The sequence below is a fragment of the Pteropus medius genome, unplaced genomic scaffold (genome assembly GCF_902729225.1).
Source record: "Pteropus medius unplaced genomic scaffold, Ma_sr-lr_union100, whole genome shotgun sequence".
Classification (NCBI taxonomy): domain Eukaryota; kingdom Metazoa; phylum Chordata; class Mammalia; order Chiroptera; family Pteropodidae; genus Pteropus; species Pteropus medius.
The window spans coordinates 15,067,880-15,083,822 of NW_024349799.1; the positions used below are offsets into that span (position 1 = coordinate 15,067,880).

The window sequence follows — 15,943 nt, forward strand, 5'->3', positions numbered from 1 at the left end:
GACTTCCAAGCTCCCCTAGGTCAGGTCTGTTGGACAGCCCCAGGGCCATCATCCCCATGCCCCTGCTTCCAGACACCCCAGGGCCATCATCCCCCTCCTGCCCAGCAGTCCCTGCTCCCTAGCATGGGAGCCGATGCTGACACCAGCACACTGTCTCTGGCCCTCTTCATCACCCCTGGTTTTCTCTCTCTCTCTCCCTGTCTTTCCTTCTCTCTCTCCTTGCCTGAGAGAGAGAGGAGACCTGGGGCCCAACTTCTCCCCGCATTCCAACCTACCCCATTTTCTCCTGCCCTGTTGTGAGACGAAGGGTAATCAATAGATACAAGCTGTGAACTTTTCAGTCCACAGCGACGTCAAATGAAATGTATTGATGTTTCTGAGGCAGTTTCCTTTACATCCATCTTTAGATTTTAAATTTTCTTTGTTAATTTTTAATTATATAAGAATACGTCATCTATTTAACAAGTAAATTCAAAGTATATGAAAAATTAAAATCTCTTCCCTTGCCTTCATCTCCAAACCCCTTTCTCCTTGTTCTTACAAACATATCCTTAATATTAGGTTATTTTTTGTTCAGTTTGATTTTTGCTTTTGTTTTAACAACAAAAATAGGCTCTTACTTATAACTCTGCATGTTGCATATCTGTATAATAGCTATAAAGTTTACTTTATTTTTTTTAATGGCTGAATAAAATCCCATCATATCATGTATTGTTATTTAATTATTCACCTATTGATGGACATTCAAATTGTTTCTGACTTTTTGTCACTGCAAGCAATAATAAATCATCCTTATATGTATATGATGCTTTTACTTCCATGGGGTAGGTTTCCAAAAATGGGGTTGTGTGTTTTAAATTTCAAAAGACACTGCCAAACTATATTCCAAAAACATAGTCTTTTATACTCATTTACTTTTGCTTCCTCGCTTGCCATGAATATTATTGGCATTTACGATTTTGGCAAAAATAATATTTCATTATTTTAATTTGCACATTTGAGTATCTTCATATCTTTATTATTTTCAGTTATTAAGGTTTCGTTTTTTAAAAATTGCCTATTTAAATCTATTGCTTATTTTTTATTAAATTATTTTCTCTTATTGATTTATAGATACTCCTTATATGTTAGAGAGAGTAAATGGATTGCAGATATTTTTCTCCTTGACTTTACATTTTGTTTGACTTTAGTCTTTACTTATAGCATTTTGCCATTCAAAATCTATTTTGCCATTCGAAAACAATTTTTTTCTTAATTTTTGTGAAGTCAAGTGTGTCTTTCTTTTGCCTTGTGATTTCTAGGTTTCCTGTCTTGTTTTGAAATGTCTTCCTCTCCAAGGTTAAAAAAATCTGCTAACTACGGCCATGCCACTCTGAACAAGCCTGATCCCATCTGATCTCGGAAGCTAAGCAGGGTCAGGCCTGGTTAGTACTTGGATGGGAGACCACCAAGTACTAGGAAGACCAGGTGCTGTAGGCATTTTAAAAAAAAATCTGCTAAATAAAAAGTTTAAGTAATATAAGAATAAAAGGAAATTACTTAAATATGATAAAATTACCAAAAAAGAGAAAAATCTAACACCAAATATCATATTAACTGATAAAGCACTGAAGCAATGTTCCATCAAAATGCAAGTCAAGAATACCCCCATCATCACCATCACTCAATAGTATTTTGTAGTATTTAACTAACGTAATAAGACAAGAAAATAAAATAATCTGTTACTACTGGCAAAGAGAAGAAATTCTCTTATTTGCAGATGATATGATTGTATGCCAAGAAAACCCAAGAGCATGTACTAAAACAACCCACTAAGAATAATAAGAGAATTTGGGAAGTGGTAGGATACAATGTAAATCAATAGTTTATACACCAAAAAACAATAATTTTACTCTATACCAACAAACTAGAAATAGAAATGGAAAAAATCCATTTATAATTGCAACAAAAATTATAAAATGCCTACAAACAAGTTTTAAAAGAGAATTATAGGTCCAACATGAAGAAAAACATGAAGAATCTTATCACAGAACCAAAAGTAAGACATGAACAGAGAGGCAGATAAGAATCTTGGTCCCTCCAAATTAGTAAGTGTAACAACTGTCTGATTCTCAGTGGAGTCTTTAGAGAAAAATGAACTCAAATGTTTTCACTACCCATTGGGTAAATAAAATGTGACATAACCATACAATGGAATATTATTCAGCCTTAAAAAGAATGAAGTACTGACACATGCTACAACATGGATGAACCTTGTAAACATTAAATTAAATGAAAGAAGCCAGAGACAAAATGCCATATAGTGTATGGATTCCATTCATATAAAATGTCCAAAACAGGCAAATCCGTGGAGACAGAAGTAGATTAGTGACTACTGGGGGCTGGGGAGGATGTGGAAAAATAGACAGTAACTGCTAATGAATGCAGGGTCTCTTTTAAAAGTGATGAAAATGTTCTGGAATTAGTGGTGATGGTTGCACTATGAATATATTAAAAACCACTGAATCGTGTACTTTCAAAGGGTAAATTTTATGGTACATAAATTATATTTCAATAAAATTCCATAAGAAAGTTAAAGAATATTTTAACAAAATGTTTATTTTAAAAATAAACCTGACCAAATGTTAAAGCTTACTATAAAGTTACTACAATCAATAGAAACAGTATAGTATTGGCACTAGAATAAATAGAATATTTATAGAATAAATAGATAAGTGGAACAGAATAGAGAAATAATAGACCTGAAAGTGTATAGAAGCTGAACATTGGTAGCTTTTTCATTCAATGGGAAAATAACAGGTTTATTTAACAACTGGAGCTAGGATAATTAAATTTCCGCCCCATTCCATGTGTATCCAGAAACACATTGCAGATAGATTAAATTTCTAAATGTTAAAAATAACACAATGAATGTATTCAACAAAGATTAGAAGTGAGGTTTTCTCTCTATGTATGTCAGAGAGAGCTGGTGATACTCTGGCACCTATAGGACAGGTGGGCTGACTGTGTGAATTTGCTACTCACTCCCTCTGGACACTGGGTGTTGAATTGGGCCTTGCCTGGAGACCCTTTGGTGAGGCCTCTACAAGTTTGCTCATAGCAGGATATTTGTCCTTTCTTCAGGATGGGGTAGGAAACAGTGTGACCTGAATTTCTCCTAGTGACTGGCCCTGGGCCTGACCTGGCTACCTCTGGGAAGAGGTCTCCACCCTCCCCCCACCCCTCCACCCCAATCAATCCCGATGGAGTGTATGCTCCACATTACTTTTCCCTGTCAGACCATTACTCCACGTTTATGGCGGCAATAAATAAAGTCAGTTTTCGCATGCTCCCAGGTCTCTTTGTTCCCCCTATGAAATATAGGGTATAAATGGTGGAGCCAGTACCTCGGGCTCTTAGATCTTAATCCCTTTAGTCCTGGGCCCAGCTCTTCTACAGGCTTCTTTCCTTTGAGCTGGATTCCTATTCTTGAGCTGTGTACAGAGTAGGGATCGGGTATACCATATTAACCTTGTATATTTGAATAATAAGAGATTTTTTTTTTCTCATATACTAGAAAGCTTGGAAGAAGGCAGCTGCAGCTTTGGTTCAGCAGCTCAGTGACATCAGGATAGATGTCTTGCTCTTTCCCTCATGGTCACATGATAGTTGCTGCAGTTCTAGCCATCACTATAAAGAAAGGAAGAAAGATCAAAGGGGAGGCTGGAAAATCAAGTCTTTAGCTTCTCCAGCCTCTCATTATAATAGAAGCAGGCAAGGGGGGAGGGGACTGGTACTAGTACTAGAGGAGCCTGATTTCCCGTGAGAGCTGGAGAGCTGAATTTATCTGACTGAAGTCATTACATGTGGAAGTGAGTCTCAGATAGAATTTTGTGCTTCTCTACCTCCAGTGCTGAAGATACTTAACATGATGGGGCTTCTTATTTTCTTCAGCCCCAGTGCTGTGACCAGGAGGCCACACCATCTGGGTCTGCTCTGTGACTGTTTTCTAGAATGCGTGTCCTTTTCTCAGATGGGAGCAGAGAGCTGGGGTTCCTAGGAGACTGACCTCTGAATCAATGAGGCTTTGCTGTGTTCTCCTCTCCCAGAGAGCCTGAGGCTGGGGAGTGTGAAGGGGCATCCTAAAGGCCTTTGTCACTGCCCTGTGGCCTGCCCAGATAAAGGAGGCCTTTCCACTTCACCCTACACCCTAGACCCCAAAAAACCACAGGCAGGTGCTTTGAGCTCCCTTTGACCATGGAGCAAATTCACTTCCTCATCTCCTTTGAAGCCTGGGTCACAATCCCTCCCCAGGACCCTCCACAGGCATCCTCCCATATCCTACCCTCAGTCATCCCCCTGAGCAGAGTACAGGCTTCCTGGATGGATTTGAACAGAATTACACACTGGTTCACTTCAAGCTCTGTTCTGGAAAAGTACTTAGGTTTCAGATTTGTTCCAGTTGAGTACTTTTAAGAAAAATAGGAATTTCATTATCACTTCGTTGGTTCACTAGATTTTAAACAATTTTTTTTTTTTAATCCTAAACTCTGGTTCTGTTTGCAGTTCAGTGAAAGCAAGCTTCAAGGTTGTTTGGGTTGAACAGTCTGGTTCTGCTTAGACTACAAATATATACCTGGGGCTGCCTTCCCAAATGACCCCTCAGCTAACCTGCTCACCCCCACGCCATCATCTCCTGTCCTCCTGGAGAAGCCGAGTCATTGGGTGCTGCCCTGGCCTCAGCCAGAGCTCCGTGACTCACGGTCAGTATCTCATCTGATGCTCAGAACAGCCCATGGGACAGCTGCAGACGGCAAAATTGACTTGAGGTGATGGACGAGGGGGGAGTCTGCCAAAGGTCACGTAGGCTGCGACAAGAGGGCCTGGCACCCAGGTTTCTGAAAACTGGCCCACACTCTTCCCCTCTGAGTGTAGTACAGAGTAAAGCTATCGCCCAAATTGCCACTCAGTCTGGCTTTCTTCTTTCAGACTTGGTGGGAAGATTTTTGGCTTCCAGGAGCAAAGCCACTGAGGCCAGATCAAGTTAAAGGGGTTGCTGCCAGGCTACTGAGCAAGGTCTCCCAGAAGCAGGGATGTAGACAAATATTTGTGAGGCCTGTGGGGATGGAGGATATGGCAGCAGCTTCTTTTGCTTCTTAGGGTACTCTCGGATCAGCTCAATTCTCCAACCTCTGCCTGCTTAGCAGCTTGTACTCAGCAAGTCCACATGCCCTTCAATCTTAGCATCTGCCCACATTCTCAGGACCCCACTCAGGAGAAGGTGATCGGCCTGACTCATCCGGCTTACGCTGCCCTTTCTGCATGCAGCCTGTTTCCCATCAGACATAATGGGTGGCATGACCAGTTAGGTCTGTTTTCCCCAAAAGCAGAGCTGGGACAGAGCAGGGGGAAATTTGTGCCTCTTGCTCAATAGCCATTTAACCACAGAACTGGGGGTTTTGTTTCTGGCAGGGTGATGCGCTTCCTGTTGCTAGGAGCATTCAAGCAAAGGCTAGACATTGTAGTGGGGATACTATGGTTGAGAAACGCACTATGGGCCTGTTAGTGTGTATCCAGACTTATGTGCCCATGTTGTAACCAGGGCTGGGGGATGGGGGTACATTCTACCGCTCAAGATCGAGAAATCCACGTGGCCCACGAAAGCTGTGAACCTAAGACCTCTGTCTAGTTAGCACGGAGCTGCAGCCGACTGAGCTAATAAGTAGTTCCATGGCAGCCGTTTTTCCATCAAACGCATATGCTGTTTCCTGACTTCTTAACGCAGCATGCTATTTATACCAGTAGATCCATTCATTCTTAATGAGCCACAGTTGTGGATTGTAAAATGTTTTATTTTCAGACAGGATTGCTCACTGCCCAGAGCCAGCTGTTGCTATGCCGCCTTCCTTCTTTCTCTGTTCCCGAGAAATTAGCATTTCTGAAGCTCCTCAGAGCACTCAGCTGCCCTCTCCCACCCACCCCCACTCACCCCCAGTGTTCCCCCAGCAGACTCTGGACTTGCCATTTCTGTCACGTAAGCCTGGTTGTGGTACATGCCTTTCTTTGCAGCCTTAGGAGCAGCTGGGAGTGTGTGTTGTGTGCAGGGAGGCCAGGCTGGCTGAGGCTTAGAGAAGGAGGCAGAGCAGGAGGGCTTCCATGTTGGGAGGAGGGATGCCATCTGTCCTGGAGGGTTGGACATTTGACAGTGTTATAGGTCACAGACTGGTGGAGCAGTGACTCGGTCTGGCTCACTGCTTTAAATTAATTGACAACTTTTTTAAATGTAGAGAATTGTCACTTAAAAGAATGTGGAGCTCTGGCTTCTTTTTTGAAAAGCAAAAAGTCTGCCAATACCACTCCTCTGGAAAAATTGGACAGGCTAAGTAGCAGCTTCCCCCTTTCACAGAGGGTTTGCAGTCTCTGATTTGCCACAGTCCCTACCCCTCCCTATTGTCTCTGACATTCTTTGATCATCACCTTTACAAGGTTATTAAGAAAAAAGTAAAATGGTTCTCATTTCCACATCCTATGAAGAAAGAATAGAAATTAGACCAACAGGGACACCTGTTGCAAGAAAAGTGGGCTCACTTCTCTGTGGAAGGGAAGGGTCCTCATATCCAACCCACCTTACTCACTGATCCTTCCACCTGACCAGTAGAAGACGGGATCCTGACCATGTCACATCTGTATGTCCCTACTCCTGATCCTGACCCCACAAATCCTGCCCATATTGGTTTTGTGCCTTCTGTGGAGGTGACCCCACCACCCTCACCTCCAGAGCCTGCAGAGTTCATGTGTTTTAACAGGAAACTCCTGAGGAGGAAAACTTTAGTTTTTGGAATCCTTCTTCCTCTCTGGGCCTTGGTTTCCCTATGAGTAGGGATGGGGATGAAGGGACTGGGGCAGAGAGTCTGTCGTCTTGTAGCTTTTCTAATTTACAACTCCAAAGCCAAGGGAATGAATGAAACTTTATAGAGGAATTTCTGGCAGGCAGTAAAGCAGCTCCCAGATCATGCACCGAGGCTGCCTCTACTGGAAAGAGCATCCCCATTTCAGCATTGGCCCTGCGCCCCCCACACACACATACACACACACACTTCTGGTATGTACTACCAATGAAATCCCATCAGACTGCCCAGCATCCCCTCCACCCCCACCTCTACCCACTGAGCTTATGGTAAGTGTTCGCTAAGAGCTTATAAACAAACTGAACCTTCTTTTCAAAGTCCTATCCCCAGGATCATCTCTTATGCTTAATTATCACTTTCTCTGTCTCTGTTTTACTCCCTGTATGGGTTCTAGAGTCCTGAGGAGCTGGAAGTAACTGGGATTTATATATATATATAATATATATTTTTTAAATATATGTGCACAGACACATGAGCCAGAAAGGACTGTTTAGGGAGGAGGAAGGGAGAGGCTGCCTTTGAACCATCTGAGAAGGGTGCTGTGTGTCCAGCATGGCACCTGAAACCCATTGGCCCGGGTCTTCATGGTGCAGCTTGGGTCTAGAAAATAAATGAACAAAAAAGTCTTAGGCGGACAGTCCTGTCTGTGGCTCCCGCCAGCCGTTTGGGGAACTGCATACCATCACCCATCCCACCAGAGATAGGAGAAGGGGTTGGGGATGCCCAGGCCCACTGTGGGCCTCACTGGGGCAAACATTGACAGTCAGTCACTGGTCTTCCTGTGTGGCCGCCATTCTGCCAGGCTCAGCTGAGGACCTGGGCACTGTTTGCCTTTTGGTCTGTGCAGGTGAAAGAAGCCGGCCTCAGGCCTCAGTGCTGAGTGGCCGAATAAAAACAGCAACATTAGTAGCTGCTGTAGATTGCATGGCTGCTCGTTACTGGCTGTGCCAGGTGCTGCGTATCCATTATTTCCGGGAATCTCCCAATAGCCTGTGGTGGATCCACACTATTGTCCCATTTTATGGAAACTAAGGCATGAAGAGGTCTAATAACTTACACTGGAATCTCAGTGTGGACAGAAAGAGAAACGCTGCGGCTTTCAGGAAATTCTGCCTTTCCCCTCAATCCCAGGGAAATAGAAGCCTGGCCAGTCTTGCGTGGCTGCATTTTGAGGAGAAGCCCATGCATACTAATGTGTCTTGACCTTTGGAGCCCTTGGTGAAACCAAATATTAGTCCAATGCTGATGGGTGTAAATGGAGGGGCCTTTGCCCCACCCCTGCCCCCAGCAGTCCTCCTACCTACTCCAGGTGTCCTCACTGCTTGAGGAGTCATTTCCCAAGAGCAGAAGGCCCTCATTAGCCACACCACAGAAGTCAGGGGCATGGCAGTCGCTTCGAATTTGCCCAAACCTGCCGACAGCCTCAGCTGATTGGTTGAGTCTAGCTATAAGGTGAGGTCTGGGGGCTCCTTGCCCCTGGTCTGAGCTGAAATAGGAAAGCAGGGCCCAGCCCCCCTCAGCCGGGCTCTGGCTTGGGTTCAGCCAATGTGTACAGAGTTCCCGCAGTCTGGGAGCACACCCTCTCCAGCCCTCACCTGTCTCACCAAGTAAACCTACAGCTTCATTCCCCCGACTCTAGATTTTTTGGCCTTTAGGGACCTGGATAAAGTGAATAAATGTGGGCTCATTTGCCCTGTCTGACTCCTGTAAAGCCCTAGGAGATAACAGTGCTGGCTCCACAGAGCTCAGCGGCTCCCTCCAGGGGCCTCCTGTCCATCACAGGGTAAAGGCCAGCTGTGCAGATGGGGTCTAACTGATTTCCCACTGCTGGTCCACGAGTGGCAGCAGAGGCTGAGAGGGTCTATGTGGCTGGTGATCTCCATACAAGAGAGAAGGGCCAGGCCTCCCCTTCCTTGGTTGCCCCTGGGGTCTACATGGGACACAGGCAGAACTGGCAGCCCATCCCCACACCTCACCTCTGAGCACAGGCGCCATCTTCCAGATGAGAGAACCCAAGGAACAAACTTAGAGGCCAAGAAAGCCGGACTCTGAGGGCATGTGACAGAGAGGCCTAGGGGAAGAGAGACAGAGACAGAGGCCCAGAATCAGAGGGAGGGAGATGCAGAGAGATGAGACAGGTGAATGAGAGAAACCTACAAAAACCGAGAGGAACCAAGAGACAAACCCAAGAAGACTCAGTACACAAAGAGACACACTGACATATAAGAGAGGAAAAGAAAGAGAAGCAAAGGCAGAGATTTTTTTTTTTAATATCAGCAAGAGAAACACAAAGAAACCAAAGAAAAGACAAAGACCCAGAGACATACAGAGACAAAGAAGAGAGAAAGCTGAAGTCAAGGAACTAACAAAGGCTCATTTTGAGTCCCAGCAAAGGAGTAGGCAGGAGGTATGCACTCGCTTGGTTTCATCTTTGCCATAAGTCAGAAGTAATAACCTGCCAGAGAGGAGCAGTACAAAGCACACACAAGCCAGACTAGCCCCTTGTCCCCTAAATGCCTGAGCCTAGAGCCTTTCTCTGGAGCCAGCAAGGTTGTCCTGGTCCCAGAGATGCCCACCGCCTGCTTTTGCCTTTCCTGTTGTCTATCAGGGATGCCAGACCCACCTCAGAATTTCTATATATAGATCATGCCCATCTTTAAAGCCTACTTCTTCCAGGAAGCCCTCCCTGACTTTTCCACTCCCTGAATACTACTCCCTGGCTCTCCTTCAGAGTATCCTGCTCTGAAGGGAGCTATTCCTATCTTCCATCCATCCATCCATCTCCTGTCCTATCTGGAATTCCTCAAGCAAGGGCAGGACCACAAGATTTTGGAGCTGGCGACCATATCACTATTGATTTGAGGATTTGTCTTCATTATCCAGTGCCTCCTGTCTGTGAGCTCAAAGGAGGGAGTTAATTAAAATCAATCGTGAATGAATAAACGAGCACAGGAAACCCTCCACTCTCCAACTGTCAATTCCCAGCCTGGTCTCAGCCAACCCTGCTGATGTCCCCAGTGGCAGTCTGGAAGGAGGACCAAGGAAGGAGGACTCCGCAGGTGCCACATGGTCACCACACGGGTCCACCCCTCACTCTGCCCTCTTAGGTAGTTCTGTGACCATCTCCACCTAACAGACAAGGAAATGAGGCTCCGTGTGGTCAGGCAGCTGGCAAGTAAAGGTCACCCAGATATCTTAACTTCGGGGTCCAGGACTGGGGTCTGGGAGGGAGAGAGGCTCTGAGCCTCCTGGCCACCACCTGGCCCACCCCTATGAGAACAGGCTTCCTGGCTTCGGGGCCACCTTTCTCTTTGTCCAGGCCCTGACTCTCCAGGGCCCTGAAGAGAGCTTCCAAAACAAAGGAAGACCCTATTCCTCTGGCTTGGCCTCAGCTTGGGGTTGGAAGAAGAGCAGGCTCTGTGTGAGCAGTGCTCTCCCCACCACTCATCCTGTGTCCATGGCAACCAGCCTCTGACAACCCCTCTCCCCATTAATCTGTCCCTGGCTCAGGCTGAGGCCATCAGCGGCCTCGCTCCTCCCACGTGAGTGTCCTTCAGGGAGAGGCTGTCAGGGGGCCCTTCTTGGTGAGAGGCCCACCCTTCTGGAGAACAGAGCTGGCTCACCACCACGCTGCTGACCACCACCTAGTCCTGCTGTCTCTGCACAATGCTGTGTCCTCAAAGCAGTCAACAAGTATGTACTGAGTACCTGCTCGGCCCAAGGCCCAGTGATGGGGGCCGAGGGAGGGAGTCAGAGCCAGATTAAGATGGGGCCCTGCCCTCAAGTTGTTCTGGAAACAGCTGGGGACGTCAAGGCAGGCATTTGTAGGAAAAGAAATGCAAGGCCAGAAGGTGTCTGAGAGGTGCCAGAAAAGCAGCCCAGGCAGTCAGGAGGAGAGTGAATGAGGGCCTGTCTCCCATCCTCCCTTCCCCAGGGGCTGGAGAAACTTTTCAATAGAGGCACAATTCCTATGGATTACTGGAGGATGAATTGGATTCCAGGTTTTAAAAATACTTATAGGCTTGTGTAGATTTTTAAACTTGCAATGCCTTTCATCCTAGTCAATCTTACTTTATTAGTAGTTATTATTGTCTCTATTTTACAGGTGAGAAGGTTGAGGTTCAGAGAGATGAAAGTATTTGCTCAGGAGCATCCAGTGCAGAGCCAGAACTCAACCCTAGATGTTGAGAGTGAACAGAAGTCTTTCTCTTCCACATTGAGGCCCCTGCCTCTGATCAGAAAAGGGATCAGAAAGAAGCCCAATAAGGGCACTCAGGGGACACTGAAAAAAAAACTGGCCTGCCTGGGGCGGAGGACTTCTGAGAGAGCAGAGCCATTAGGATGAGGCTGGACCATGGGTCCCCGGCATGATAAGTGAGGGAAAAAGAGCAAGGATTCCAGTGAGAGACAGGCCTAGGTACAGATCCCAGCTTGGCCTCCAAACGGCCTCTGAAGGCATCTATTGCCTTCGAAGCTTTATGAAGGACAATTTGGGAATCTAAGTTCCCTTGGAAAAGGTGAGTCCACGCTTGTGAGATTGGCCTGGGCACCAAACACGGTGACTCCAAAGGCCAGCCCCTATGCATGAGTTCAGGATGCCCCCTCAAGTAAAATAGCTCCCGTCTGTCAAGCACCTATCATGTGCTAGATACTGCCTATGTTACCTTTTTTAATGCTCACAACAACCAAGACAGGGACCCATCATCCCCCATTTCATGGGTGAACCTGCTGAGCACAGAGAGGTAAAGAAACTGGCCCAAAGTCACGCAGCTAGGAAGTAGCAGAGCCAGGACACAACCTGAGTCTGTCTGACTCAGAGCCAGTGCCTCTTCACCACCCCACGCTTCCCTTTTGCTGCCACCGAATGGAGCCTGAGACTTGCAAGGTATCTCAGTAGGATTTCAGGCTGCAGGCCCAGCCCTCACCTGTCCCAGTGGGGACCGCTCTGTGACTCTTCTCCACAGCCGTGCCAGCTTGGTGGGCTGGGTAAGGCTAATTGGAATGTCTATGCATTCCCCCAGGGTCTTATCATCTTTCCTTTACATTAAAAAATTTTTTGTTTTTAGTATGCAAAATTTTCCACCATCTGCTTTGCCGTGGCAGAATGTTTGCTGAAAATATCTCTCTTCCTCTCTAATTCCTATAATTTCTGGGGGGTTTGGGAGCCTCTAAGCAGAGCAGCAGCTCGCAAGTGCCTCCCAAGCTCACAGGCTGCCGGCTCTCCTGTGTCAGCCAGGCAGCTGTTGTGTGGCCCAGAAGTCGCCTCTCCCCACCTCAACCAGAGAGGGTCACTGGGGCCTTTCCACTGATGGAACAATGCTGACCTGAACTTGAATCCTAGAGTTCAGACCCAGAGTAGCTGTTCAGGTTTGCCTTTTTATGTGTATGATAAAACCCTGAGAGGTGCCCAGGGTCATAAAAAGAGGTGGTAGTAGAACAGAGCCAGGAAGCAGGTTCCCCAAATCCCAATGCAGGGCTGTGAGGTCAAGTGGCCAGCATCATGCCAGTCCCCTGGACCATCCCAGGCAAGATGTCTCCACAGGACAGCAGCTGCCACACCTGTCCCTTCAGGCAGTCAGGAAAGACTTTCCAAAAGGGAAGACTTCCCCCCACCTTCATGTGCCAAAACTCTGAGTTTCCATGGTGACAGTCAAATTGCAAATTCATCCAAGGAGGAGGGGGAGGGGCGGGGAGCTGGCCTATCCCCAGAGAAGTGGGCATGGCTGGCGCTGGGGCTGTCCACTGCTAAGGATGAAAGCTGAGCAGAGTAGAGCAGCTCCTCTGGGGGCATAATGGGAAAATCTCAGGGATGCCGGTTCCCAAAGCAAGTGGTCCAGGGGCTCAGGCCGCCGGAGCGGGAGGCCCTCTGTCCTCCCTGCCTCATGGCAAAGCCCAGGTGAATCCTTTTGGTAATGCTCCTTCTCAAGGAGGCTCTTGGGACAGTCCGCTCCCTGGTGTTTTCCCATCTTCAATCCGAAAAATCGGGCGTGAGCAGAATACAAGCGCTCATCACCGAGCCATCCTAGACTCAACCTTTGGGGAATTAGAGGGGAAAAAAATCAGACTTCAGACACACAGAGTGTTTTGTTGAGGATGGAGGAGCAAGGGCCAACAGATTTATGAGCCTAAAAGCTTTGTTAATAGACCTGGAAGATTTACGATCACAGCTGCTGTGCAGGGAGAAAGGTGGTGACGGCAATCGAAAGGCAAATTAGCCAAGGTTTGGGTTTTACATTCGGAGGGGGAGGAAGAAGAAAAACGTCTTCCTTTGCTGCTGGAGGAATATCTGGGTAAACGACGTTTGCATTGGGCTGCATCCAGGGACATTCTCAGCAGCGTTTTCTTAGTGTGCTTCTTTCCCACTGACAGTAAGTGCCAAGGTCGGGCATGGACACTGCCGACTTCCCTTGATTGTTTCTTTTGAGTGAGGTTTGATCAGAGCAGATTAGAAATGGGATTGGGTTTGCCCCACAAAGCCCTCTAAGCTGAGGCCTGGACCCAGCTTGAAGTCCCAGACACAATGAGCAAAGATGCTTGAGCCAAGGGAAATATATCCAAAGGGAATGAGTCTTGTCAGCTGCCTGGTTCTCTGCTGTGATGCCTTTGTGAGCTCGTTGTCATCTGGAGCTGTTACCCCCTCTATGGCACTTCAGGGTCTATCAAAGGGGACAAAGAACAAGCCACTGACTATAACTTAGGGAGGTTTCATTTTTTCTAAACATTGCACAACATAGGCATCACATGGGACCTAACAACATGGCACCTGAACTCGCCTCCAGGGTTGGCGCTTTGGACAAGACATACCCCTCACAACAGAAACTGCTCTCCCAATGTAGCACAGCACAGTCTTCTTGCAACGTAAGCCCACGCCCACTCCTAACCCAATGCTATGACTAGGTATGACAGGTGACGGAAGGGGAGGAGGGTGGAGAAATGTGATAAATGAGTCCTGAGACATCCTTTCCCATTGTCTCCTTTTGAGTTCTTGATATTTTGTGCCCTTTGGCATCTGCGCATTAACAGCAAAGGATCCAGGCATTATTTTAACACCGTGGAGCCTTGTGTGCCCACTGCTGCCCCTGCCCCACATCCCCCCTGCCCCAGAATTACAAAGATCCTGCATATCAAGCATGGAAGAGATGGAACCTTCCAAACCATGAAGGATGAATAGGTTATCTTTCAGCATCTCTGCCAGAAAGATGGGGAAACCGACATGGAAATCAGTCACCTTGCACTCTGCTGGGATTCCCACTGCTTAACAAGCTGCTGGAATTCCACCCCCACCCCCACTTCACGATGCTGGGGGTGGGCAGGGGGCAGAATGCTCCCTGACTCCTTTGCAGCTACTCCGAAGGAGACAGGGGAGCTGCTTGCTGCCTTCTGCCACCTCCCACTTTCTCTATCTGGGGACCCATGGGGTTATATTTAGTCAGTCAATGAGTCAAAAAATACTTAAATGCTTTATAAAACTGACGCCAATGAAGTCTGGTCTCAGTGGAATCTTGATCAAAGAAACCCAGTCCATGATCTGAAAAGCAACTGCAAAGTAAATCAGGCCTTTACTTGCATTTCTGAAATACTATGAAGGCGGGTGTATGAACCACTACCCCTCCCTTTCCCAGTCTCCTCTTGATTCTACATCACAAAAACTGTAGAAGCCAAAGCAGAGTCTTGCTTGAGGGCAGGGGAGGGAAAGAAGGAGAACAGAAAGGGCAGAATCCTTGAGCAGAACAAGAAGGAAAAGCTGGGAACAACCACGTTAGCATCACTTACCCCACCCCACATGGATCAGGCTCTGCAGAAGGAGAAGCACACCAGCTTTATTCATGTTCCCATTTGGCCCCTGCCCTCAAGGAGGCTCGCTTTCTGCTGGGAGAAACACATGTACACATATGTACAGCAGAAAGTGATTGGTGCAGTTGTAGTAGAATACACAGGACATTCAACTAGCCAGAGAGGGATTCCTGGAGGGATTTCTCAGGTGGCCACCTGAGCCAGGAGGAGAGCAATGGGTAAGGCATTCTGGGCAGAGGGAAGTGAGTCACTGCAGGAGGTACTGACTGGCAGTTTGGCAGGAGCTCCAAACCAGTGGGGCTGCAGGAGCCTGGATAGGAGAGCAGGTTGTATGGGATGCAGTTGGACAAGTAGACAAAGAGCAGGAGCTCAGGCTTGATGCTGGAGGTTATGGGGATGTATATGTTAGCTGGAGCATCCCTGGCTGTGTGGGATGGCGGTGGGGGAAGGGATGCCTGTAGGTGGGGCCAAGTAGTTGTCACGGGGAATCCAGGCTAGAGACAATGAGACCTTGTGCTCAGCATTGATTAAGAATCATTTAGGAGGTAAAATTGGTAGGACGTAGGAATTAAGGGAGAGGGAAGAGCTGATTAGTCATCAGAGCTTCACGAAGTACCTACTGTGTGCCAGCCACTCTGCTATGGAAGCACGGGGTAAAGAATTAATTAGAGCGAAAATGGTCATCCAGCTCCAACCCTCTGGTTGCTGCGGCTCCCTTAGCTGAAAGGTGACACAGGCTGAAGCCATGAAGTTTTTCCAGAAGGCTCTAGATCCAGGTGGAAGCTACATGGCATAGTTCCTGCCATTTCCTCTCCGGTGCCCACACTGGATTTCCCTAACTGACCAGGCTCTCCTTCCTGCTGGGTGTTAATGCGGTCTCAGGATTCTCCTTTGCATGCTGCTCCAGAAGGGGCCCGGCGGATCAGATGAAAACTCTTAGCCACCCTTGGTATAGATCAATTTTGTTTCCAATCTCATCTCCCACCAAATGGGTCCCTACAGCACAGGGCTGTTTGACAAATTGAATAAGATAATACTCACTAGGTGCCTAGCACAATACCTGGCAGAAAGTGCTCCACTTCGCCTAATCTCCCTCCATAATCAGCATTTTGCATTCCCTGGACAAAACACTGACTCTTATCCCATTTGCTGACGTCGTTGCCTGTGAGAGCTGGTTACCTGTAATCCCAAACCTTCCTGTGCAGTTGTACTTGTTATTATAAGTACAAGGCAACTGACTGTAACTTACATCATTTAATTGA

General features: G+C 47.1%; 1 protein-coding gene and 1 pseudogene across 9 annotated transcripts in view; both read left to right on the forward strand.

The window, feature by feature from the left end:
- RPH3AL (rabphilin 3A like (without C2 domains)) overlaps positions 1-15,943 on the forward strand; it is a 140,634-nt gene that overhangs the window by 115,309 nt on the left and 9,382 nt on the right. The gene's annotated exons all lie outside the window — the stretch shown is intronic.
- Positions 1,355-1,479, forward strand: LOC120621287 (uncharacterized; annotated as a pseudogene).